Below are 26201 nucleotides of genomic sequence, written 5' to 3' on the forward strand. Positions count from 1 at the left end.
GATAGTTACGAGGCGAGCGAGTGAACACCGAAGTGTCCTAGAGGGCTCAACCAAGAACTAGGGTGAGATACTATTTTGAAGAACGCATATACTGCGTATTCGAACATATATATCCGACGATAGTTACGAGGCGAGCGCGTGAACACCGAAGTGTCCTAGAGGGCTCAACCAAGAACTAAAGCAAGATACTACTTCAGAAAGTATATGCTATATACAAACAATCAAATACTTGAGAGAGATGGTTTAATGAAGCGAACTTACTTCAATTTGAGGAAGAAACGACTCTGATTGCTTCAAACGCTTCGAACGAGGCTCGACTTCGAAAAAGGATCAACTTCGAACTTCGGACGAAAAAGGACTTGGACTTTGACTTTGAACCAAACCAGGTTCAAGTCAAGTCAACTGGGTTCAGACTTAAGTCAAGTAGGTTCAGACCTAGGTCAGGTGGGTTAGGACCAGGTCAGGCAGGCTCAGACCAGGTCAAGCAGGCTCAGGCTAAGTCAGGCAGGCTCAGACCAGGTCAGGTGGGCTAGGCTAGGTAGGGGAGGTTTGGAAAAGGAGGAGAGAGAGAGAGGTTGGCGATTTTCTAAAGGAGGGGGGGTCCTCTATTTATAGGTTCTGAAACTTGGGCCCCAAGTTTCAGAATCCCCTCTTTACCCTTGGGCTTTTCTGAGAATCCCTTCCATGGAAGGTGCTGGAAGGCTCTGGAAGGTGCTGGAAGGTGCTGGAATATTCTAGAATCTTCTAGAATATTTTCTGAGAAATATTTCTGTGGGTCCCACCCATATTTCTGTGGGTCCCGCAAGAATTTCGGGTTTTAGGCGATTTTTTTTCGAAAAATTCTGTGTACGCCATTATCTTCGTATTGATGCCACTAAGAAAGTTGGCTCGCAGGAATCCTTTGATTTTGTTCAGATAGGAAGTTATGGCTTCCAGAGTGTTTGAGCATATATTCGCGATTCGACGAATATCCTAAGTGTAACTGGCTCGCAGGAATTGATTCGTTTCGCATTCTGAGAAAAATGCCATTTTTACCGGTAAATGCCTCATGAATTTTATTCAGATATTTTCTGAAAAATTGCGGGTCTTACATCTGGCCCTTCGTTCGTAACTTTTTTTTGTATAAAGCAAAAGGATGGGATCGGTCTGCCTATAGCAGGACCGACCCATCCACTGCTACATTAACGAAATTTTTCTAATTCCGACATTTTTTCTTTTTTCTGAATTTCTTTCTAGTTTTTCCATCATTTTTTTAACAGATTTTTCAATCTCTACATACCTAATGTCTTGTTTTAAGGATATGATATCATCGTCATTCTTCATTCTGCAATGTATTCCATTTGATTGAGCTTTTAATGTCGAATCTATAGCATCCGCCTCCTCTTTTCAATATAAGATTCTGAATAATCCGCTATGTTGCTTTTAATCCGATTTATCGGATGTCCATTACAAAATTTCTGCATCTTGTTAATTTCTCATGTATTGGCGCACTTTTTTTTTATATATATCGTGTTTTGCCTCTGTTCTTCTTTGATTCATTATTCCATATCGCATCATTTACTTTTACCCTTTTAGTTTATTTTACTTTTATCAGTATGGATACTACGCATCCCACTCATTGGCCCCCTCTCTATGGCTCCAGTCTGTTGGAAAACGAAGCAGAAGAGGGTGTGGATGGCAAGGGAGTTGTGTCGAAGTGTTGTATGCCATTTCTTTAGGAGCAACCTCCTTTCTGTTCACCCAGTACAAGTATCTTGGGGTTTCATGTCTGTTTTTGGTGGAATTATATTCTCATTCCTGGGTTCAGTCAAAGGTTTAGTACATAGTCGGAATCATGTGCCTACGATGAACAGAAGCTCTGCAAACCTTCTCTTGCAAATGCAATATTCAGCACCATTGCTTTCCTTCTGGGTTCGTTGATCTTTGTGTTATCTGGTGTTCTTGGCATGAAAATTGTAATATATGCAAATGCAAGGATGACTTTAGAGGCAGGAAAGGGGGTCAATAAAACCTTTGTGGTAGCCTTTAGGTCTGGTTCTGTTATGGGGTTCTCGCTTGCTGCTAATGGATTGTTGGTGCTTTATGTTGATATTTTTTTATTTAAATTGTATTATGGGAATGACTGGGTGGGGCTTTATGAAGCAATTACTGGCTATGGTCTTGGTGGTTCATCAATGGCTCTTTTCAGGAGAGTAGGAGAATGAATATATAATAAAGTTTCCTATGTCGGTACTGATCTTGTTGGGAAGGTGGAGAAAAACATTCTTGAAGATGACCCATGAAACTCAACTTTTGTACAATATCGACATTTCCATTTCTGGCAAGAAAGCTCATCCAAAAGCAGGTTAGGCGATCCCCCCTGCAAGATGGTGGAAAATGGAAGCTGCATCTTCATTTGAAAAATTAGGTTCTGGGAATTTAGTATCCTCAACTCAGATCTCGGCCTTCTTACTCTAATCCATTGTTTGGTCACTGAGCTTCTGTGAGTGATGCCCATGGCGTTGGTGAGCCATCTGCTGAATATTTCAGTTCGTTGATAAGAGGGTCAAGTATACAGTTGCTAAACTAGAACCAATGAATTGCCTTGGATTCTTCTTTTCTTTTACATAAAATAAGCCAAATGGGTCCCCTGTCATAATGCTACGTCTTCATTTCATCATATCTAAACATAGATTCCTTTTCATTTTATTGTATCTACTGTTATATTAGATATCCTGTTTTCAACTCATCATGTTCATGATGCTATAATGGCCAAACTCACATTGACGTGTGCCGCTGCAGTAAAGTTCTGGGAAAGGTCCTTATGTTGATAATGCCTTGCTGTCTTATTCCTTTCTCTTTTGGTAATACTTGGTTTTATTGAGAACTAAACATAATCAGTTATGTCTACTGCCCGTTCTATTGAGTTTTCATGCATTAACTCTTTTGGCAGATATTGACGCAAGGACTGGGTTTGATCTGCAAACTATGTGTTTTTGTAGGATGAATAGCTAGTTTTATGGTTTCAAAACTTATATGAGTAGCTATTTGGGATGTGTTGTCGTAATTCATTTCATATGGTACATCTTGTTTCTCTTGCTCTGCAATTGGAAACACATGTCCCACAGCTTGAAGCTGCGGCTGGATGCATGTTCATGATTCAAAGGTTTAGAATGACTACAGGGAAATCGAGGTAAGCACATATTCTTTACTGTTTTTTTTTTCTCTTTTGATTTCTGAATGTGAATAGCCAAATTACTAGTGATTTGATGTACTGCCGATCCATAGATCAGACTGTCAAAAATCATTATGTCAAAATCATTGTTACATGATTAACTTGCTACTCTGTTTCAACAAACAACAGATTCAGCTTTCTCTTAGTCTGTTGCTTTCTCTTACTTTTATTTTGTATAAGCTGTGTGATTACATGAACTTGATACTTCCGTACTTATACTCGTCATCAAAGTGAAAATATGCATTCATGAGCTGTGGAAGAGCAGAGAGCTGCTGGAATCAGACTACAAAGCTAATCCTGTAAGATATAGGATCCGGACGAGAGCATTCTGCCGAAGGCTTAAGGATGTCTTCAGAGAATTTCACCTTGGGAGTTTGATATCTTTTCATTTGCTTTCTCACCTACTCCAGAATTGATGCTCTATTACTTCAAATGCAGGATCTAAAATCGCAATAATAGCCCACTGCAAGTGATCCTGAGAACAGAGAAAGTTGAAGTTCATGACCTTAATGGGGCTCGTGGATATGAAAAGCTGCAGTAGCAGTCACTGCTTTGTCTTCATGGTATTTCAGACTGCTGTGACCTCCAACATGTTTATGGCATCCCTCAGGTTACGGTAGATGCCCATGCCTTCATAAATCTGTCACTGGTGCTTAGCATTCACCTCAACCTACAACATTCCCCTCGGCGTGGCTTTTTCAAGTAAGTTCATTATCATATATGTATGTGTATATATATATATATATATATATATTTATCATTCATACCTGTATATTCATTTCAGAATACTGAGTAAGCTTTACTTATTATATTTTATGGTTTTGTTTTGTTGGGATCATGGAAATGATGCGATATTTGGTATACAATACCTCTTTACTTCTGTATATATACAACATCTCCTTCCAACACCATTAGCCACCTCCCCTATACTTCATTCCAGCCGTAGCATCATATCACCTCCATTCAATATATTCCTTAACATCTTCAATACCTTACCTACCCTTCATCACAGCATCACCTTCATGCTTATTGTGTAAGATACGTACATTGCACCTCTCGTATATCTTCATATCTTACAAACCATCAATCACATCACAGTGTCTCTACACTTATCACTATGCTACCACTGCACAAACCCTCACATTAGCCTTACTCCCCCAGTGTAGCAGCCCAATGGACTGCGGTAGTCCACTTACCCTGTATCTCTGTCATATATATATATATATATATATATATATATATATATATATATATATATATATTTGTGTGTGTGTGTGTGTGCATATATTACTGTCCCTGCACCTTCATACATGTCCTGGCAGATGTAGTCCCATTCACTATGTACATTTTATGTAACATCCACTACCTGTACATCACACCCTGCCACAATACTATTTGCAGCAATACCACTGCAGTCTCTTTGAACCTACAATAGTGAAGCACTGTTGTGCTTCTTCTTGCACCTACAACCATGTAAAACACTCCAAGCTACACCTTAGACACCAATATCATACATATCATATATATATTTAGAGCTTATGTAGATTTTCTAGTCATAGGAATATACACACATGTCTTCATACATTCTTATATATATTTAGATATGCCCACTCTCATGTACATACATCTAGCTCTAGGCCTCTCATATGTATTTTCTTTAGACATGTAAATATTTCATTACATTGTAGATAGAATGCTATTTCCTTTCCATATGCATTTCTTTACTTTATGTCAGAATTTACTTTTGCAGGAGATATGTAAAGAGTGTTATTAAGGTAACTCCAATTCCATTAAATGAAGTGATAGCTAGATCAATGAGAAATTTCCATTTTTAGCTTAGATTAGAATGCATGAGCATGTACATATCTTCTAGAATTACTTGATTCATGACATTTTCCTCTTTTATTTCAAAACTACACAAATGAGATCACAAATGGCAAGTGCATCATTTTTGTAAAAGGTGACTAATCCTAGGTTGATGATTTACATCAATGGCCATAGTCAGGATGTAAACAAAACTTAGGATTTTCATCTTTTACGAAATAACACTGGATCCACACTGGATCCTCTTTAAAAAATCATCATGTTTTCTTTACATATTTTATCTCTTTTATCAGAGTTTAGTTTAAAATTAATTCAATACATATATCAATGGCCATAGTCAAGATATATTGAGAGTTAATTTCATTTTAAACTCTATAAAAGCACCTAAATATATTTTATTCTTCACTCGAATTTAAATGTGATTATTATATAATACATCCAATGACCATAGTCAAGGATGTATTATATATTTAATCTTATTTCAAATTCATGTAAAGAATGAAATATGCTTTTTAAATTCCATTTCAAAATTCTATAAATTCATTCATCATTTAGGATAGAATTACATCATATTTTCAAAATTCTTTAAAAAAAAAAATCCACGTGATTTCCTTCAGATATCTTCTTCACTTCTCAAATCAATTTTCAAACTTTCGTGAATTCAAATACTATCTTCAGATTCTAACTTTAAATTCGAAGTCCAATTTGACTTTAAAATTCATTTGTATATCCCAAAATTCAAATTCTAATTCAAAATCAAACTTCAAAGTTCAATTTAACTTTAAAGTTTCTAATTCATCTTCTGATTTCAAATTTAAAATCAAGTTTATCTTCTTATCTTCAAATTCAAAATCAAAGTTTGAGATCGATTATGAATCTCAAAATTTGACTCTTCCTGAATTTCAAAATTCAATCTGGGTTTTCAAAACCCAAATCCATTTTCAAAAGTTCCATTTGGACTTTCAAAATCCAAATCCAAAGTTAGAACCCAATCCCAACTTATATCTAAATTTCCAAACGCAATCTCCACTTTTGGATCTCAAATCTTGGATCCAATTCTATTTAGGATCCAGAATCCAACTCCATCTTGGATCTCAGACTTCAGATCTCAAATTCAACTTCATTCTGGATCTTAGACTTCAGATCCAGATTTCATTTAGAAACTCAGACTTCAGATCCAAATTCCATTTTAGGATCCAGAATCCAATTCCATCTCAGATTCAAGATTTTAGATCCAATTCGATTTAGGATCAAGAATTAAAACTTCATCATTGGATCTCAGAATTCAGATCCAATCCCCACTTAGGATTCTAAATCCAGAATTCAATTTCCTCTTGTATCTCAGACTTCAGATCCAAAATCCATTTAAGATGCCAGATTCCAAATCCAAGTTTACTTTGATTCCCAAATTCCAAAAATCAATTCTATTTTCATATCCCATTTAGATCTCTTCAATCCAATTCTATCTCTCAAACTCAATTTGGATTTCTCAAGCCCTATCCTGATTTCAAGTTTCAAAATTGGAATTCAAATCCATTTCAAATTTCATTTTCTATCTTAAATCCATTCAAATTCAAAGTCAATTTCTGACTTTTGAAACTTCCTTTCTTTCTTTTATCTCATCTCCAAAATCATTCCTTTCAAAGTCCAGATTTATTCTCCAAAACTCTGATTATTTTTTAAAGACTTAGAACTCCAAGATATCTTTCTGTGAACACCCCAAATTTTTCAAAATATGGTAAATCTTCACTTTTTGCCCCTGACCCTATTTTCTGAGTAAATGAGTCAGTTTTAAATCTAAATACCACTTTGTTTCTGAGGTTTTATTGAAATTAAATTCATTTTATATATTTGACTCGATCTCGGATCCGGATGCATTGTCAAAATCCAAAACTGAGCTTCGTTATCCAATTTTTTATCAAATTCTTAAAATTACCAAAATAACCTTTTGAAAGACTCAGACAGTTCGTCCGGTATCCGTTTGGATCCATTATATTGTATTCCTCGATTCGAGGTTAAAATTCAAATATTTTCTCAAAAACTTGGGTCAAAAAACCCATTTCCTGAAGAAAATTTCCAAAATAATCCCGATTTCTCAGAAAACTTGTCTTTTGCGAATATTTCTCAAAAATTATAAAAATAATTTTAAAATCCCTCATTTTCCCTTAGATTTTAGAATTTTATGTCAAAAATGCCAAAATTATAAAAAATGTTAGAAAAAATAACAAAAAAATTCAAAAACAGAAAGAAAATTACAAAAATGGTTTTAAAAAAACCCTTTTCGAGGATAACTTTTGAAACGAGCCCTCTTCTTGAAAATTTGTAAATCTGAAGGACCCCCTTTACAAGACTTTTTTTTAGGGTTTTTTTCTTTGTAAAGGAGTCGGATGGGGCAGCGCCTTCTCCCTCTCTCGCCCAAACCCTCCAGAAGTTTCCACTTCCTCCCTCTCGCTTGAACCCTCCGTCAGCCGCCCGATCGCCATACCTCTCTCTTCTCCATCCATCTGCAACCAAACCCTCCTTCTCTCCCTTTAAGAGAAGCCCGCAGGGGACTTCATCCGCATCGCGTTTCATCTCCCCATTTCCTCCTTCACGGACCGTTTCTTCACCACCGCCCCCTCTTCTACAGCAGGGATCCACCTTCATCATCTTCTTCTTCTACCTTATTTTCCTCTTCCCCTGGTTTCTCTCTGCCGTTCAATCTTCAGAACCTTTGCAGCTATAGGTAAGTAACCACTTTCTCCCTCTTTCGATCTCCTGCAAAATCCTTTTCCTGTTTCTTTTTTTTCTTTCTGTTATTCACATTTGCTTTTAGTTTGGTTTTCTTCTGATTTGATGCAAAGCCACTCGTGTGGTATCGATCTGCATGCATGTAGCAGCATCGACTCACATAGAGTAATATCAACGGAATCTTCCAACATCATCTTTTATTTATTTATTTATTTATTATTTTTCTTTTCTTCTTCTTTAGATTCAATGCTCTATTACAGTTTATCCACAACGCTCTCTGTAGGTCCATATTTTTTAGAATATCTTCATTTCTTGTTCATCGATTCAACATTTTTTTTGTTTTGTTTTGGGTATTATCATAATTCGTTTTCTGCAATTTTGTTTGGTATTTGGATAGTATATCATCCGATGGTCTTACCTCAGTACATATTGGTTTGGAAATAACACATGAAATCTCAGATTTCCTACAAAAAGAGAAGAGACCAGCATGAACTTTTGTTCATTACTGCGTTCCATCTGTTTGATTTTAGTGTATTAATGGATCTAGTCTTTTATGTTATATTCATTCACTCTTGCCTAGCATTACTAATCTTTTGTTTCCTCGCTTGATTCCATTTACTCAATCAAAATTATCTATAGTATTTTATTTCCTCTGTTTTCTATCACAATGTTATTTCTCCCTTGACCCCCCTCCTGTCCAATGTTGCGACAATGCCCTGGTTGTATAATCTCTGCCTCGTTAAGCTGGTAAGGTCTCATAGAGATGATCAAATGGTTTCCCGATGTCTTGCCCCCCCCCCTCTGATCGGGGTGTCCACACCCTAAATGCATTAGACAGGTTATCGGCCCTTCAGAAGGCATCTGGTGGTGGACCAGGGAAGCGTCTCCTTCAGAGTTGCGCTACCATGTCATTAAAAAAAAAATTCTTTCTTTTTTAACCACTCAATGAGTTCTCTGCAATATTGTTTGGGGACTTTTAATGGGGAAAGGCGTTCATGGGAAAGAAATTCATAAAGTGATCTGCAACATCGAAGGTTACATTAGACAGAGGAATACAGTTCAATGATCACACCATGAATGAGAAACCTAAGGGGCGTATACATCTTTCAATACACTTAACGCACTTCCTTTTTTGTTTTTTTTAAGATTCATTATACTCATCACTACTTCAATTTTGTGGTTGATGTTTTAAGCTTATTTCATGGTGACTTTATTTCAGGTGATGTTCAGCTAAAATCGTAATATTTGGAGAAGACATAACTGAGTAAATATGAGTCATCCGATGCTGATGGATCAATAATAGCATCAAATCCTAAGAGTTTCTGAAGTTCTGGTGTCAGAAGTTGGCTCCACAGATGATACTGAGTACTCTTCTGTAAACTGCATATCTTCAGTTTTTCATAACTTCACTCAGCACCCACTCCACCTGCCTTACTCGCTATACATCACCCCTCCTAGCCATCACGTGCTACAATATTGTAGTTACATCTTCACTTCTATTAATGTGTCTGTGCTTTCATCTGCATATCTTATATTGCATTCATCATTCATACTTAGCACTTCATCTTCAGTACTCAGACATACATATGCTTTCCAAATATCTGATAAATCATCGATTTTGGCTCCCTGTTTTTGAAATACATGAGGGCTGATGCTGTGGTTGGTTTTGTATGTGGGGTTATTGAGTCCCATTTTCTGGTGTTCTTCAATCGGTCGAGGCTTTAAGATTGAGTGAATACTCAGTTTCTGAATAGACGTGAAGGATGACCGGTTCAAGGGTCTTCTAAGAATGCATCTGATAACTAATGTCACTATTGGGGCAACCAGCAGCTGCTATTGGTAACAATCATATCTGAAATCTTTACAGTAGATTCATAATGTGCATTATGTTCATATTTTGACATTTGAATTACTCTTTCCTGTGAGTTCTACATATAAGCTTTACCATGTTATCTCTGAATTTGGAGGTAAAATTTAATTACTACCATTACCAAGTAGTCTGGGTGCATACATGAACCATATAATTAAATAACTTATTGTTGAAATATTGAATGTTAATACAAAGTGTGTTAGATAATCTTTGGCAGCAGTATGTACAGTTAGTGTGTATTAGCATCTGTGACAGTAGAGTGGGTTAGCATAGTGAGTTAGTAAGTCTGCATTGATGTACAGGTCAGTCTCGGTTAAGCAATATATATTAGTCTATGTTAAATGCTAAGTGTTAGTATGATAGATTCAATCGGGTATAGGAGTATGTCAGCAATCCTATGTTGACAGTGTATCAGCCTTCAACAAACTAGTATCGGTGTATGAAACTAACATGCATTGTCTCTTGAAATCAGAGTGTTTGTTCCCACATATTAGTTACATTGTACATGCTAGTTTGTATATTAGCTATATATATTAGCTGCAATATTGTATTAACTTGCATATACCATTGTATTGCGAAAATGTTATATAGTGCTCAATATTCACATAAGCTGCATAACAGGTTAGTCCACCATGCATTGTTACCCACTGTCACCATATCCCACAACGTCACTTCATTTTTCACCTTGCAGTACCTGTTAGTCATCACACTACTCCCACTTCAATTATGTCATTTGCACCCCATTTACCATGTTTAGCCTATTTCTTGCATTGTCTTCACTAATCAACTATGCTACGACACTTTCACTCAGTTACCTGCTTAAATCCAATTGTACCATCATTTCCTATACCTGCACATGCTCACAACCTCCAACATATTTCACCAAATCCCCAATGCGCAACATACTTGTTGTTTCCTGCAAGCTATATTGCTCACCATCTGTTATGCTGCATTAATTCCCTTTCATAACTACACTTTATCATCAACATTCACTACATTTTCATTTGCTACCTACTGTTTCAAACCTATTGTAAATACTTATTTGCTGCTCTTATTTTTAGATGCATGCCCATGCATGCTAGTTCATTAAATATGACATTTCCCTTCTATATTTACTCATGCTAACACTATTTTTGCAGGAAAATACATAAAAAATTGTTATTTTCTTTCATAGGATTAGAGATTCTAGTAATTTTTAAATTCAATATTGTAATAGTTAGACCATAATAAGAATTTTACATTTCAAGTACTAGAATAGAATGAAGGAGCATGTATTTTCATAGAAATTACCTGTTTTCATATCATTTTCTCTTTTTATTTCAAAAATTCACGAATGGGAATGCGAATAGCATGTGCATCGTTCCATAAGAGGTGATTAAGTCCTAAGTTGATGATTTACATCAATGGCCATAGTCAGGATGTAAACAAAACTTAGGATTTTCATCTTTTATGGACTAACACTGGATCCATACTAGATCCTTTTTCAAAAATCATCACATTGTCCTTAAATATTTTCTTCTATTTATCAGAGTTTAACTTAATATTAGCTCAAAATATATATCAATGGCCATAGTCAGGGTATATTGAGGGTTATATTCATTTAAAACTCTATAAAAGCACCAAAACATGTTTGATTCTTCACCTGAATTTAAATATGATTATTATATAATACATTTAATGACCATAGTCAGGAGTGTATTATATCATCAATCTTATTTACATTCATTTAAAGAATGAAATGTGATTTTCAAAATCCAATTTCAAAATTCTTTAAATTCATTCATTATTTAGGATAGAATTGCATCATATTTTTAAAATTCCCTTTTCAAAATTCCAAGTGATTTTTTTCTTTATTTCTCAGATCAAATCTTATTTATAGATTCAAATTCAACTCTATCTCATTTCAATATTCAAAAATTCAATTTTAAAGTCCAATTTGACTTTGAAATTTCAAAATCATTTTGTATTCAAATTTCAATTTCCAAATAAAAAATCCAAACTTCAAACTTCAAACTTCAAACTTCAAACTTCAAACTTCAAACTTCAAATTAACTTTAAAGTCATCTTCTGATTCAAAATCAAGTCTATTTTCTTATCTTCAAAATTCTAAATCAAAATTTGAGATTGATTCTGAATCTCAAAATTCAATTCTTTTCTAAAGACTTAAATTCAATCTGGGTTTTTCAAAACCCAAATCCATCTTCGAAAGTCCCATTTGGACTTTCAAAATCCAAATCCAAAGTTAGACCCAATCTCATCTTGGATCCCAGATCTTGGATCCAATTCCATCTTTAGGATCCAGAATCCACCTCCACTTTTTGGATCTAAGACTTCAGATCCAAATTTCAATTTAGGTTCCAGATTCCGGATCCAATCCAATCTTGGATCTCAGACTTCAGATCCAAATTCTATTCTAGGTTCCACATTCCGAATCCAATCCAATCTTGGATCTTAGACTTCAGATCCAAAATCCATTTTAGGGTCTAGAGTCCAAATTCTCCTTTAGGATCCAAATTTTAGATCCAACTTCATCTCAGATCTTAGACCTCTGATCCAATTCCATTTATGATTCGGAATTCAAACTTTATACCATATCAACCCGATTGAATTGCAAGACTTCGACAAAGTCATCAACTTGTTCATTGAAAGGTTCCTTTTCAATACTGAGGATCCACCCACCCTCAACCACTTATTCAACCTAAAGCAAAATGACAATGAGAAGGCAAAAGATTTCATTCATAGGTGGAGATCTACCTGCAATAGGATGAAGGATCCGATATTAGAGGGGCATGCACTCTCGATAATTTTGAACAATTTCTCTCAACCCCTGAAGGGTCTGATCTCCACTTCTCCATCCAAATCCTTCATCAAGTTAATAGAGCGAGTTGAATGGCTCGAAATAGGATTAGAGAACGGAACTTACCACGGCATCACCTTGACAGGAAGCAGTCAGGATATGAAAAAGAGAACCAACTTCGCCTTTTCCACCAGTTCCTCCAACAACAAAAGCGGCAAAAACAAAAGGGGTGGCAGAAAGAACCACACCAGCATATTGGGCAGAGATGATTGCTCCAGTCAAGAGAATAGGATCAGCAGGAAGAATAACATCCCTCCCTCGAGCATCCAGTTAGAATCAAAGCCCCAAGGGAAATCGAAGCACGACGGTTGGGGATACGACCGTGAATTTACCCCCTTAGAGCAATCACTTGAGGAAGTTCTTGAGTATATGACAACAACGAAGATGGTTAAACTTCTCAAGGTAGCAGATCCTTCTGTGACTATGGGAAGGTTCAAGGATCAGTTCTGCAAATTCCATCAGGCGATGGGTCATGATACCGAGCACTACTTTGTTTTCAAAAACATCGTCCAAGACTGCATTGATAAAAAGTTGCTGGTGGAAGATCAAGAAGAAGAGTAGCTACCTGTCCTGGCCTAGCTTCCCCGAACCATGCCAATATTTTTCTGCTTTCTCTCTTTTCAGTCACCTTATAGGGACAACTCAGTCCCTGTCTTTTGTGACCTTTGGTCAACAAACTTGTAAATATTTTAGTCATTGTTATCAATATTTCCTATCAATGAAATGTCAATTTTCTTCGTATCTTTTGATATCAAATACTTCTCTCCTTTGCCACAATGGGGCATTTATTTTTCAAAATTTGTATTTTCTTCATTGGCTTCTATTAAAGCCGCATCAAATTCCTATTCTTTTTAAAAAATCAGGGACAATCCCGACATCATTCATGAGAGAAATGATATTACCTATGAGGGATTTTCAAAATCATAAAATCTTGAAAATTTCTGCAAAATCTTCATCATGATCACCAAAAAGTTCAAATTTTTTGGTCAAATCTTTGATTTCCCTTCTCTAAAATGGGTTTTAAACCATTATCTCCAAAATCAACCCTCATGATGATCTCTCATGATGATTCCCCTTTTCAAGGATCAGCTCTCGTGCTAATCATTCTTCTCGTGGTTGATTTTCTTCTCAAAATGATTTCTCAATTGTCTTTTAAAACATTCTCCTTTCAATTTAAAAATCCCACATGCAGGCAGAATCAAATAAATTTTCTTTTCTTGTCTCAATTTTTATCAATTTTCATTAATCTTTTGTCAATCTTGTCAATTTTTCATCTTTTATTAAATTTTATCAATTTTATTGATTTTTCATCAATTTTATTTTGGTCAATTCTATTCTATTCTGTCCCCTTTCAGGTTAAGGGATAAACCTGATGCCTCTTTCCCATGAGGTATTCCTTTCTCCTTTTTCTCTTTTAAGTTAAGGGATAAACCTGAACCTCGACCTTCGAGGTATTTTCTTCTCCCTTTCAGGTTAAGGGATAAACCTGAACCTCGACCTTCGAGGTATTTTCTTCTCCCTTTCAGGTCAAGGGATAAACCTGAACCTCGACCTTCGAGGTATTTTTCTTTTTCCCTTTCAAGTTAAGATAAACCTGAACCTCGTTTATCGAGGCATTTCTCCTTCTTCCTTGAGGATAAGGGATAATCCTGAAGTCTTTTATCATCAAATTTTCCACCAATTTTTACCAAATTCTCACCAGACTTTATCAATTTTTATTCTTTGTCAATTTTTTTGATTCTTTATCATTTTTTATCAGTTTTATTGATGCTTCATCAATCTTTATCAATCTTTTCTTTATTAAATTTTTGTCCATTTTATTCTTCACCAACTCTTATCACTTTTATCAAATTTATTTCCTTCTTCCCCTTCAGGATAAGGGATAATCCTGAAAACACCGAAAATTATTCTCCCTCAATTCTCAAATATCTTAGAATGTCGATCTCCTTTCCAACTCTCAGTCGGAAAGTCCAGTGCTCGTGCTGGTACCAAACTCGGTGCCCATACTGGGGCATTTTTTTAAAAAGATCAAGCACTCGTACTGGTATGCCTAGCGCTCGTGCTAATGTCTGGCTGATTGATCAAGTTAGCCCCTCAAGTTCAGTCTGTTCACTAACCATTCATCAAAAATTCCAAAGTTTCAATTCCAATTTTGACCTTTGGGTCATCCAAACTATCAATTTCAAGCCCTCGGGTTACAATTTTAGCAAAATCTATCATTTTCAAGCCTTCGGGTTACAATTTCATCAATATCTATCCTCTTCAAGCCTTTGGGTTACAAATTCATCAATGTATATCAAGTTCAAGCCTTCGGGTTACAATCTCATCAAATATCCATCATTTTCAAACCTTCGGGTCACAACTGTATCAATGTCAATCATTCTTACCATTTTAAAATCCTGCTTTCGAGCAGGTCGGTCAATCAAATCCTGCTTTCGAGCTGGTCGGTCAAAAAATCCTGCTTTCGAGCTGGTCGGTCAAAAAAATCGTGCTTTCGAGCTGGTCATTCAAACAAATCCTGCTTTCGAGCTGGTCGGTCAATCAAATCCTGCTTTCGAGCTGGTCGGTCAAACAAATCCTGCTTTCGAGCTGGTTGGTCAATCAAAATCCTGCTTTCGAGCTGGTCGGTCAACAAAATCCTGCTTTTGAGCTAGTACTTCCAAAAATCTTGCTTTCGAGCTGGTCAGTCAAAAAAAAATCCTGCTTTTGAGTTGGTCGGTCAACAAAATCCTACTTTCGAGCTGGTACTTCCAAAAAATCCTGCTTTCGAGCTGGTCGGTCAACAAAATCCTGCTTTCGAGCTGGTACTTCAATAAAATCCTGTTTTCAAGCTGGTCGAACAATCAAAATCCTGCTTTCGAGCTGGTACTTCCAAAAATCCTGCTTTCGAGCTGGTCGGTCAAAACAAGATCTAAATATTCCTTCCCAGGTTTCAACTCAAGGTTCCATCAAAATTTATATTGAATGATTATCTCACAAAGGATTCTCGATAACTTTGCCAATTTGCTAAAAATATCTGTTGATTCTAAAATTCTTACTACACAAAAGAATCACCTTAGATTACCTCTAGTATTCTTTCCAAAAGGGTGAAACTTTTTGTGAAAAAGGGATAGAATTCAAATCTTTTCCCTATTGACCAACCGAAAGGATGTAAGAAATATCCTCGGTATGATTAGCGAAAGAAATATTCAATGATGTTGAAAAAACGGAAGCGAATTGATATTGATCATAGCTATGGCGCATATTTTAAAAATGACTATCTGTCAATCAGGCAGTGAAAATATCTTGAGCGATAAAAAGAATCCACACGACCAATGTCTCCTCAATCCAGTTAAGTTGCAATCAAATATCTGCAAAATGGATCTCTTAATTGTTGTCAAGATGAAGACGAATATGCGAGCTAGACCCCCGGGGCCAAAGAAGATTTTGATCATCTCCGAGATGAAGGAGTTTGTGAAGGATCCTTCCAGGGAAAGTTCGGATCACCGTCGAGATGAAGGCGAGTGTGATGAACCTACCGACAAACCCTAAAAGATATTTGATTTCTGCTATCATCTAAAGACCTTTTTGAGCCAATAAAATTTCTGAGATAAAAGAAGGATCAGAACATCTCTAAGATGAAGGAGTTTGTGACGTACCCTTCCCCCAAAAAGAGAGAAAAGTCAGGACACCCAAATGAAGGATGATGTAAAAAACCCGAGAAACTTCAATGACTCAAAAAGAGTGCAAAAAGATCATCATGGAAAAAAACACCCAGATATCAAACTGCCAAAATTGCCAGAAGTCATCTTTTCTCATGAAAAATTCTTTTATCAATATCTTTTCAATACTTGTTTTTATGAAATTAAGAATATTTCTTCTCTTCTCATATCAAGGAAATGGATAGCTTCCTTGAAGAAAATCATCAACGCTAAAATTTTGAATTTGACTCTTAAAACCAAGGAGTTAACCTCGTTGGAGGAAATACTCTAGGTAAAAGAGGGAATGTCTTTCGCACATACGTGCACATTTTAGCATTTGAGTCAACTACACTTTTATCTTATTGGCAAAATTTTCTAGTTATTCCAAGAATGAAATAAATATTCAATATCCATTTTGATGCAACCTAGCGTTGTTTATATCTTCTAGAAGAGTTGCCTCATACAGTTGAAGTATCTCTCTTGTCCCATCACGGTTTCTTCATTCAAGAATTTCGTATGGTCGTACCCGCTCAGGTTAAGGGTCAAACCTATATTTTCTGCGAGAGGTCATCAATTTCAAAAGCTGACTTAGTCTCAGCAATGAGATGCCCAAGATCATCAATTTTCCAAGCTTTAGGGAACCCTATCTTTTCTCCTTTCGCAAACCCATTTTCAGATTTGTCCGTCCAAATTCTGAAGGTCCCATCATGGTTTCTTCGTTCGAGGATTCCGTATGGTTGTCCCCTTCAGGTTAAGGGTTAAGCCTGAACCTCACCCCTCAAGGTATCTTCCTTTTTTCAGGTTTTGGTTCAAACCTGAGTCTCGTTCCAACGAGGTTCCTCATTTTGACGAGGTGTTTCCTTCCAGTCCCATCATGGTTCTTCCCATCAAGGAATCCATGCTTTGTATATCCCTCCAGGACATGATCCTACTCGAGCTTCATCTCATGAGGCATTTCCCAAAAATGTCCCATCGAGGTCCACTCATATTCCTTTCCACATTCAGGTTATCTGGACATATCTTCGTCCCAACCAGGCTAAGGGCTAAACCTGAGTCATTCCCAAGACTGATCTTATCTCACACATGAGACTTGATCAAAATTCTTATCTTTCACCATTTTTGGGATCTTTACCCAAAGTCCCATCGCGATTTCCTCATTTCTATTGTTCAGTCATATCATTTTCGAGGATTTCGTCCCCCCAAGACCATTCAGGATAAGATTTTAAGCCTAAAAAGCCATGTTTTCGAAGTAATTCTTTCACACCCAGATCATGTTTGCTAAACTGGGGCATTTTTTAAAATTTGGAGTGTTTTCTTTGCTACTAAGCTCGGCTTTCAACCGGCTTAGTAGCAAAGAGGGGCATCTATGAACACCCCAAAATTTTCAAAATGTGGTAAATATTCCCTTTTTGCCCCTGACCCCATTTTCTAAGTAATTGAGTGAGTTTTAAATCTAAATACCGTTTTGTTTCTCATGTTTTATTGAAATTAAATCCATTTTATATATTTGACTCGATCTCGGATCCAGATGCATTGTCAAAATCCAAAACTGAGCTTCGTTATCCAATTTTTTATCAAATTCTCAAAATTACCAAAATAACCTTTTGAAAGACTCAGACAGTTCGTCCGGTATCCGTTTGGATCCATTATGTTGTATTCCTCGATTCTAGGTTAAAATTAAAATATTTTCTCAAAAACTTGGGTCAAAAAACCCATTTTCTGAAGAAATTTTTCAAAATAATCCCGATTTCTCAGAAAACTCATCTTTTGCGAATATTTCTCAAAAATTACAAAAATAATTTTAAAATCCCTCATTTTCCCTTAGATTTTAGAATTTTATCTAAAAAATGCCAAAATTATAAAAATTGTTAGAAAAAATAACAAAAAAATTCAAAAACAGAAAGAAAATTACAAAAATGGTTTTAAAAAACCCTTTTCGAGGATAACTTTTGAAACGATCCCTCTTCTTAAAAATTTGTAAATCTGAAGGACCCACTTTACAAAACTTTTTTTTAGGGTTTTTTTCTTTGTAAAGGAGTCGGATGGGGCAGCGCCTTCTCCCTCTCTCGCCCAAACCCTCCAGAAGTTTCCACTTCCTCCCTCTCGCTTGAACCCTCCGTCAGCCGCCCGATCGCCATACCTCTCTCTTCTTTATCCATCTGCAACCAAACCCTCCTTCTCTCCTTTTAAGAGAAGCCCGCAGGGGACTTCATCCGCATCGCGTTTCACCTCCCCATTTCCTCCTTCACGGACCTCTTCTTCACCACAGCCCCCTCTTCTACAGCAGGGATCCACCTTCATCATCTTCTTCTTCTACCTTATTTTCCTCTTCCCCTGGTTTCTCTCGGCCGTTCAATCTTCAGAACCCCTGCAGCTACAGGTAAGTAACCACTTTCTCCCTCTTTCGATCTCCTGCGAAATCCTTTTCTTGTTTCTTTTTTTTTTCTGTTATTCACATTTGCTTTTAGTTTGGTTTTCTTCTGATTTGATGCAAAGCCTCTCATGTGGTATCGATCTGCATACATATAGCAGCATCGACTCACATAGAGTAATATCAACGGAATCTTCCAACATCATCTTTTATTTTATTTTATTTTTTTTATTATTTTTCTTTTCTTCTTCTTTAGATTCAATGCTCTATTACAGTTTATCCACATCGCTCTCTGTAGGTCCATATTTTTCAGAATATCTTCATTTCTTGTTCATCGATTCAACATTTTTTTGTTTTGTTTTGGGTATTATCATAATTCATTTTCTGCAATTTTGTTTGGTATTTGGATAGTATATCATCCGATGGTCTTACCTCAGTACATATATATTGGTTTTGAAATAACACATGAAATCTCAGATTTCCTACAAAAAGAGAAGAGACCAGTATGAAATTTTGTTTATTACTGCGTTCCATCTGTTTGATTTCAGTCTATTAATGGATCTAGTCTTTTATGTTATATTCATTCACTCTTGCCTAGCATTACTAATCTTTTGTTTCCTCGTTTGATTCCATTTACTAAATCGAAATTATCTATAGTATTTTATTTCCTCTATTTTCTATCACAATGTTATTTCTCCCTTGACCCCCTTCCTGTCCAATGTTGCGACAACGCTCTGGTTGCATAATCTCTGCCTCGTTAAGTTGGTAAGGTCTCGTAGAGATGATCAGATGGTTTCCCGATGTCTTCCCCCCCCCCCCCCCTCTGATCGGGGTGTCCACACCCTAAATGCATTAGACAGGTTATCGACCCTTCAGAAGGCCTCTGGTGGTGGACCAGGGAAGCGTCTCCGTCAGAGTTGCGCTACCATGTCATTAAAAAATTCTTTTTTTTAACCACTCAATGAGTTCTCTGCAATATTGTTTGGGGACTTTTAATGGGGAAAGGTGTTCATGGGAAAGAAATTCATAAAGTGATTTGCAACATCGAAGGTTACATTAGGCAGAGGAATACAGTTCAATGATCCCACCATGAATGAGAAACCTAAGGGGCGTATACTTCTTTCAATACACTTAACGCACTTCCTTTTTTTTAAGATTCATTATACTCATCACTACTTCAGTTTTGTGGTTGATGTTTTAAGCTTATTTCATGGTGACTTTATTTCAGGTGATGTTCAGCTAAAATCGTAATATTTGGAGAAGACATAACTGAGTAAATATGAGTCATTCGATGCTGATGGATCGATAATAGCATCAAATCCTAAGAGTTTCTGAAGTTCTGGTGTTAGAAGTTGTCTCCATAAATGATACTGAGTACTCTTCTGTAAACTGCATATCTTCAGTTTTTCATAACTTCACTCAGCACCCACTCCATCTGCCTCACTCGCTATACATCACCCCTCCTAGCCACCGCATGCTACAATATTGTAGTTACATCTTCACTTCTATTAATGTATTTGTGCTTTCATCTGCATATCTTATATTAAATTCATCATTCATACTTAGCACTTCATCTTCACTACTCAGACATACATATGCTTTCCCAATCTCTGATAAATCATCGGTTTTGGCTCCCTATTTTTGAAATACATAAGGGCTGATCCTGTGGTTGGTTTTGTATGTGGGGTTATTGAGTCCCATTTTCTGGTGTTCTTCAATCGGCTGAGGCTTCAAGAATGAATAAATACTCAGTTTCTAAATAGACGTGAAGGATGACCGATTCAAGGATCTTCTAAGGATGCATCTGATAACTAATGTCACTATTGGGGCAACCAGCAACTGCTATTTGTAACAATCATATTTGAAATCTTTACAGTAGATTCGTAATGTGCATTATGTCCATATTTTGACATTTGAATTACTCTTTCCTCTGAGTTCTACATATAAGCTTTACCATGTTATCTTTGAATTTGGAGGTAAAATTTAATTACTACCATTACCAAGTAGTCTGGGTGCATACGTGAACCTTATAATTAAATAAGTTATTGTTGAAATATTGAATGTTAATACAGAGTGTGTTAGATACTCTTTGGCAGTCAGTATGTACAGTTAGTGTGTATTAGCATCTGTGATAGTAGAGTGGGTTAGCATTGTGCAGAGTGATTGAGTCTGTGTAGAGTATGGTGATTTGCGTTGACAGTTAATCTGTATTGATTAACTGTTAGTGAGTTAGTAAGTCTGCATTGATGTACAGGTCAGTCTCGGTTAAGCAATATATATTAGTCTATGTTAAATGCTAAGTGTTAGTATGATAAATTCAATCGGGTATAGGAGTATGTCAGCAATCCTGTGTTGACAGTGTATCAGCCTTCAGCAAACTAGTATCAGTGTATGAAACTAACATGCATTGTCTCTTGAAATCGGACCGTCAATTCCCACATATTAGTTACATTGTACATGCTAGTTTGTATATTAGCTATATATATTAGCTGAAATATTGTATTAACTTGCATATACCATTGTATTGCTAAAATGTTATATAGTGCTCAATATTCACATAAGCTGCATAACAGGTTAGTCCACCATGCATTGTTACCCACTATCACCATATCCCACAGCGTCACTTCATTTTTCACCTTGCAGTACCTGTTAGTCATCACACACTACTGCCACTTCAATTATGTCATTTACACCCCATTTACCATGTTTAGCCCATTTCTTGCATTGTCTTCACTAATCAACTATGCTGCGACACTTTCACTCAGTTACCTGCTTAAATCCAACTGTACCATCATTTCCTATACCTGCACATGCTCACAACCTCCAACACATTTCAGCAAATCCCCAATGCGCAACATACTTGCTGTTTCCTGCAAGCTATATTGCTCACCATCTGTTATGCTACATTAATTCCCTTTCATAACTAAACTTTATCATCAGCATTCACTACATTTTCATTTGCTACCTACTTTTTCAAACCTATTGTAAATACTTATTTGCTGCTCTTATTTTTAGATGCATGCCCATGCATGCTAGTTCATTAAATATGGCATTTCCCTTCTATATTTGCTCATGCTAACACTATTTTTGCAGGAAATACATAGAAAATTGTTATTTTCTTTCATAGGATTAGAGATTTTGGTAATTTTTAAATTCAATATTGTAATAGTTAGACCATAATGAGAATTTTACATTTCAAGTACTAGAATAGAATGAACGAGCGTGTATTTTCATAGAAATTACCTGTTTTCATATCATTTTCTCTTTTTATTTCAAAAATTCACGAATGGGAATACGAATGGCATGTGCACCGTTCCATAAGAGGTGATTAAGTCCTAAGTTGATGATTTACATCAATGGCCATAGTCAGGATGTAAACAAAACTTAGGATTTTCATCTTTTATGGACTAACACTAGATCCATACTGGATCCTTTTTCAAAAATCATCATATTGTCCTTAAATATTTTCTTCTTTTTATCAGAGTTTAACTTAAAATTAGCTCAAAATATATATCAATGGCCATAGTCAGGGTATATTGAGGGTTATATTCATTTGAAACTCTATAAAAGCACCAAAATATGTTTGATTCTTCACCTGAATTTAAATATGATTATTATATAATACATTCAATGACCATAGTCAGGAGTGTATTATATCATCAATCTTATTTACATTTATTTAAAGAATGAAATATGATTTTCAAAATCCAATTTCAAAATTCTTTAAATTTATTCATCATTTAGGATAGAATTGCATCATATTTTCAAAATTCCCTTTTCAAAATTCCAAGTGATTTTTTTCTTCATTTCTCAGATCAAATCTTATTTATAGATTCAAATTCAACTCTATCTCATTTCAATATTCAAAAATTCAATTTTAAAGTCCAATTTGACTTTGAAATTTCAAAATCATTTTGTATTCAAATTTCAATTTCCAAATCAAAAATCCAAACTTCAAATTAACTTTAAAGTCATCTTCTGATTCAAAATCAAGTCTATTTTCTTATCTTCAAAATTCTAAATCAAAATTTGAGATTGATTCTGAATCTCAAAATTCAATTCTTTTCTAAAGACTTAAATTCAATCTGGGTTTTCAAAACCCAAATCCATCTTCGAAAGTCCCATTTGGACTTTCAAAATCCAAATCCAAAGTTAGAACCCAATCTCATCTTGGATCCCAGATCTTGGATCCAATTCCATCTTTAGGATCCAGAATCCACCTCCACTTTTTGGATCTAAGACTTCAGATCCAAATTTCAATTTAGGTTCCAGATTCCGGATCCAATCCAATCTTGGATCTCAGACTTCAGATCCAAATTCTATTCTAGGTTCCAAATTCCGAATCCAATCCAATCTTGGATCTCAGACTTCAGATCCAAAATCCATTTTAGGGTCTAGAGTCCAAATTCTCCTTTAGGATCCAGATTTCAGATCCAACTTCATCTCAGATCTTAGACCTCTGAGCCAATTCCATTTATGATTCAGAATTCAAACTTTATCTCGGATCTTAGACTTCGGATCCAATTCCACTCAGAATTCTAGAACCCGGATCCAATTCTATCTCGGATCTCAGATCCAGTTCCATCTTGGATATTGGACTTCAAATCAAAATTTCATTCTCAAAAACCAATTCCAAATCCAATTTTCAAAAGCCAATTTCAAATTTATTCTCAAGTCTAAATTCAAATTCAAATCCCGGTTTGGATATTGACTTCAAAATCAATTCATGGAAATCGATCTTCAAGTATATCATGACTTTGAACAATCATTCTTATTTCAAAAACCCCAATTTCTAAATTCCTTCTTATCTTCATCTACAAACTTACCCCTCCAAAATTCTGATCATTCCAAATTCCAGTCCCTTCTTCTAGGTCTATTCAAAATCTAAAGTTAGATTCAAATCATTCTTTTCAAATTCAAGAGTTATCTTCCCAAACTCCGATTATTATTTCAGAGACTTAAGAACTTCAAGTGTCTCTCTTGATCTATCTCAAGTTCTAAGTTTAGATTCAACCATTTCTTCATTCTATTATCAAATTCATCTCAGAAAAGCTTGGAATTTCCAAAATCATTTTTCAAAGAGAGCATACATCCTTGCATTGCACAAGCTTGATTCTTTGTGCATTTAGACTTAGGATAAATTCTTAGATAATATTTAGGCAAAGCAAAAAGGCATAAATTCGATCCTTGGTTCGGTTATCTCTGCTAAAGGCGCCAAGAACGGTCGAACCTCGTACCGACGAGCGAATCCCGTCTCCCAATTTTTTCCGCAAATATTTCAAAAAACGGAGGCGAGTTATTTTCTAAATATTTTCAAATCAAGGTCAAGTGAGACCCCACAAAAGAGTTCCTCTTCTCTCTTCTTTTCTCTTCTCTTCTCTCTTCTTTTCTGTCTTTTCATTTCTCCCTTCAAAAAGGAGGAAATAGAGGCTAGAAAGGAAAAAGAGAAGGAAGAGAGAGAAACCACAAGAGAGGGAAATTTTTGTGATGATCACACTTTCCTGATCTATCTCAAGTTCTAAGTTAGATTCAACCATTTAGAAACCATTTCTTCACTCTATTATCAAATTCATCTCAGAAATACTTGGAGATTTTTTTTTTCAAACCATTTTTGAAAAGAGCATACATCCTTGCATTTCACAAGCATGATTCTTTGTGCATTTAGACTTAGGATAAATTCTTAGATAATATTTAGGCAAAGCAAAAAGGCATAAATTCGATCCTTGGTTCGATTATCTCTGGTAAAGGCGCCAAGAACGGTCGAACCTCGTACCGACGAGCGAATCCCGTGTCCCAATTTTTTCCGCAAATATTTCAAAAAATGGAGGCGAGTTATTTTCTAAATATTTTCAAATCAAGGTCAAGTGAGACCCCACAAAAGAGTTCCTCTTCTCTCTTCTTTTCTCTTCTCTTCTCTCTTCTTTTCTGTCTTTTATTTTCTCCCTTCAAAAAGGAGGAAATAGAGATTAGAAAGGAAAAGAGAAGGAAGAGAGAGAACACTAAGAGAGGAAAAATTTTGCGATGATCACATAGTCCCAGGCTGAGGGACATAGTAGAGCTACTGGCCGTGTCTATATAGCTTTTGCAGAGGAGTTGCAAGATGATGCAAACATCATTGAAGGTATTATTCCCATCACAAAGTTCGATGCTAAGGTTTTGTTCGATACTGGTGTTATGCATTCTTTTGTATCTACTCAGTTTGCAAAGTTATTAGACATCACACCGATCACATTGGGTTACATTTTGGAGATTATCATACCATCGAGCGATATATCCATTGCTTGTACCTTCCTACCCATTGTAGAAGTAATAATCTAGGGAAAAACCTCTTTGCCAATCTAATTTTATTAGACATGGTGGGCTACAATGTCATTCTCACCATAGACTAGATGTACGAGCACTATACTTGTATAATATGTCATGAGCGACATATTCAGTTTACTCGCCTAGAGCAGCCTGTACTTGAGTATAAGCTGAGTAAAAAAAATAAAGGCACAACGATACATGAAAATGGGGTGTGAGGCTTTCTTGGCCAGTGTTTCTTTGATAGACCACAACACGACCCCGATGAAGGACTTGAACGTGGTTCGTGAGTTCGCAGATGTCTTCCCAGATGACTTGCCAAACATACTGCTTGAAAGAGAGGTCAATTTTGCTATAGAGTTGGTGCCTGGTACGACCTCAATATTAAGAGCTCTTTATCACATGGCTTCAACAAAGTTGGAGAAACTAAAGAAGCAGTTGCAAGAATTAATGAACAAGGGCTTTATTCAGCCGATCATTTGACCATGGGGTGCTCCAGTTTTATTTGTCAAGAAGAAGGAAAAGTTGATGCGCTTGTGCATTGACTATCGCATGCTAAATCAGGTGACAATCAAGAACAAGTACCCTCTTCCACGGATCGATGACTTATTCGATCAACTTCATGACGCTAAGGTCTTCTCCAAGATAGATCTTCGATCAGGTTATCACCAATTGAGGATCAAGGATTCAGATGTGCAGAAGACAACTTTCAGGACACAGTATAGCCATTACGAGTTCTTGGTGATGCTCTTTGGGTTAAGCAATGCTCCAACAACATTCATGGATCTGATGAATAGGATCTTTCGGCCCTACTTGGATCGGTTTGTGATTATTTTCATAGATGATATATTGATCTACTCAGAGAGTGAGGAAGACCACTGAGAGCACTTAAGGATTATCCTCGAGACCCTTAGACATCATCAATTGTATGCTAAGTACTCAAAGTTTGAATTCTGGTTAAAGCACTCATGTTTTTGGGACACATAATTTCCAAAGATGGGGTGTTAGTAGGACCTGCTAAGGTAATGCACCTCGACAACTATGTTGTGAGGAAAATTGTATGGATCTTTATTTTGATCTATTTAAATCTTATGTTTGGATCTAGGTGGAAGCAGTCTTAAACTGGAAACAACCTAAGAGCGTATCAGATATTCGTAGTTTCTTTAAACTTGCAGGATATTACCAAAGATTCATTCAGGATTTCTCAAAGATTACTACACTGATGATGAAGCTGCTTCACAAAAGAATCAAGTTTGTATAGACTCAGCAATAAAGCTTCCAGAAGTTGAAAAAGAGGCTTACTACAACCCCAATACTCACCTTGCCTTTAAGACAAGGAGGTTTTGTGGTCT

Source organism: Nuphar pumila, chromosome 9 (genome assembly GCF_984573655.1).
Source record: "Nuphar pumila chromosome 9, dmNupPumi1.hap1.1, whole genome shotgun sequence".
Lineage (NCBI taxonomy): Eukaryota > Viridiplantae > Streptophyta > Magnoliopsida > Nymphaeales > Nymphaeaceae > Nuphar > Nuphar pumila.